This window comes from Solanum stenotomum, unplaced genomic scaffold (assembly GCF_019186545.1).
Source record: "Solanum stenotomum isolate F172 unplaced genomic scaffold, ASM1918654v1 scaffold35122, whole genome shotgun sequence".
Classification (NCBI taxonomy): Eukaryota; Viridiplantae; Streptophyta; class Magnoliopsida; order Solanales; family Solanaceae; genus Solanum; species Solanum stenotomum.
Window position 1 is genome coordinate 971 of NW_026033303.1, and position 2,748 is coordinate 3,718.

General features: G+C 30.7%; 1 non-coding gene across 1 annotated transcript; it reads left to right on the top strand.

Moving 5' to 3' along the window:
* Window positions 1-967: 967 nt before the first annotated feature.
* Window positions 968-1,160, top strand: LOC125852419 (U2 spliceosomal RNA). The gene has a single exon (XR_007445018.1). It is a non-coding gene; the product is annotated as a U2 spliceosomal RNA (small nuclear RNA).
* Window positions 1,161-2,748: the final 1,588 nt, after the last annotated feature.

Sequence of the window (2,748 nt, forward strand, 5' to 3'; positions counted from 1 at the left end):
TGATTTCAGACATGGAGAGACCCAAAGTTCTCACATCTGCACAATTATCTTCACAACACTCAGATAATGCACCAACCGGGAATCAAACCCGGGTCTGTACCGTGGCAGAGTATTAGTCTACCACTAGACTATTGGTGCTTGATGCTGCAACAAATTCTATTTAGCTTAATTATAAGAAAAGTATCACATCCAAACTATTTGATATCAATAAATTGGTTCAGTCGTCCGTTTTTAGAGCGGTATGTTATTCATTGATCCTCAATCTCGAAACTTTCCTATCTAGGGTTATGTATTTCATAAGCTAGAGTTGTGTTACGTCATGTCTAATCACTTCCCCCCTCCCCCCCTTTATTTCTTGACCTACCTCTGCCTCTCCTAATTCTTGTTACCGTCAACTTCTCACTCCTCTTCACATGTCCACCATTTCCATGCCTAAAATACAAAACATATGCCAATATTAGAGCGGTATATGTTCTTCTTTGAGCACCCCATCAAATGGCAGAGCTAAACGGAGGGAAGGAAATCCCCTCCAATGAAAATTTATACTGCCTAAACATTTTTATAAATATTTCATTTCTATATTAAACCATTGAATCCCTTCGATATAAGGAAAAAAAATCTAGAGTGAAGTAGAATAGAGGCGTCAAAAATAGCTTCCAGATTCTCTTTTCATTTTGAGTTCTTTTGGTGTAAATTCCTGATTCTGTCACTGATTTGATCACGTCTAGTCTTACAATTATATAAAATGTTCATCTTAAATTTTCTTTATAGCAGAATGTTAGATTCCGAAATAATCTTCACTGCTCTTTGATCAATAATATATTAATGAGATTGAATAATTAGTTTAATATAAAATTTAAGAGATTAATTAGTGAATTTTATCTAGCTCTTCTAGTCCCACACTGACCGGAAAGAGAGATTATAATATATAACAAGTTGCATAAAAAATCGAAACACATAGAAAATCATACTTTTCTCGACCTTTTGGCTAAGATCAAGTGTAGTATATGTTCTTATCAATTTAATATCTGATGTGTGTCACTGACTCACACGATATTAACTCTATTTTTTGAGGGGAAGGTTTATCACGGTAGCTTGCTATCGGGACCTTCAAGTGTCGTCTAGGCGTTGCAATATCGCCTTGGCTTGGCTCACCCCACAAGTGATGAGGAAAAACTCCCTCTCCTACTAGACAACTTATGAGAAAAAACATTCCCTAAATGATGTAACAACTTTTTAAATTTAAAAAATATTTTACTTGAACTTTTAATTTTACGTTTAATGAGAAGCTAGTTATTCAATGTAATTTGATGATCTTAAGTCCCAAAAATCTTCATTTATTTTTTAAATTTTGTTTCTATTCAAACTTTGTCACATAAATTGGAATAAAAATAAACTAATGTCAATGTAAGACAATACAAAGCAAACGGAAATAGTTGATAGAGTCGTTGAAGTCGTCGGTATTTGCTTTCCAATTTCAGTAAGTCTTCTAAGCACTCAAACCTCACTCAAGATGGTGTGGAATTTAGAAGGAGAATTTGTGCTAGGGACCTTATGTCCGATACATCAATTAAGCATGGATCTGTAACAAAATTTTCTAATATTTTATTATGTTCAATAATCTCAACTAAATTAGTATCGTTAAGGTGAAGGGCACAAATACCTGATTTTGGGGCTTCCATTTAAGTGGTAGCCACATTTTTATTGTACTTTTTTACAAAGATATCCACTTTTAAATCACTTCAGACATACGAGATTAAAAGTAACAAAAATTCATGTCTAAAATTTGATAAATTTTACTTTTCATTTTTTATTTTAAGTGCGGCGTTGACAAAACTAAACATCAACCTTATTTGCTTGAAGTTTGGCTTGGTTTGGGAAAGATAACTTAAAGCTTTTATATGGATTTTGACTTGTAACAATTTTTACAACTTTATAAAGGAGAAAATTCCTCTCAATTCTTCTTTCTGTTAGACATGACGTGTGTAACACATATCAGTCTCCAACATTATTTATGCTCGGTAGGCAGATAGATACAGATTCAGAATTTGAAGTTTATAATTTTTTTTATAATGAATGGATGAAGTAGTTGATGTTTTAGAAAATTAAAATATAATTAGTTATTTGTAATTAAATAGAGAGGGAATTAGATTAATGTGGTTTAAAAGAGATTAATATGAAATTGAAATCAAAGAGAAAATAAGTAATTTAATCAAATTATCCTTTTGGTTAATTTTTTATTAAGGGACGTGCAAATAAAAAATATGACAAATAAAATGGACCAAAAGAACCACAAATCTCCAAGTCATATTTTAAAACGTATTTTTTCAATATGAGAAAATTTGTAATTTATAGTTTTTTATGTAGAATTTTTTAATATATAAATTTTGATTTTAAAATATTAAATTAATCTAATCTAAAATTATTCATATCACTCCATAAAAATGAAATATGACAACTATTTTAAAATTAAAAAAAATTTAATTAATTAAATTGCGTGCCTAATCAAATAGTCCGGTAAATGAGCATCTATAAATGCCCCCCTTGTTTACTCCTTGTTTCAACCAATTCTCAATATATTTCTCAAATTGCATTTTCCTTTCTCTATTTGAAGATGGGACACTTCAAGCGTTTGTTTGCAACTTTCTTCCTTGTAACAATGCTGCTTTTGTCCAGTGGTTTGTCTTCTTTCTTTCATATTATTTAATTTTATCATATAGTTTTATAATATTAGCTCTACATCAAAAC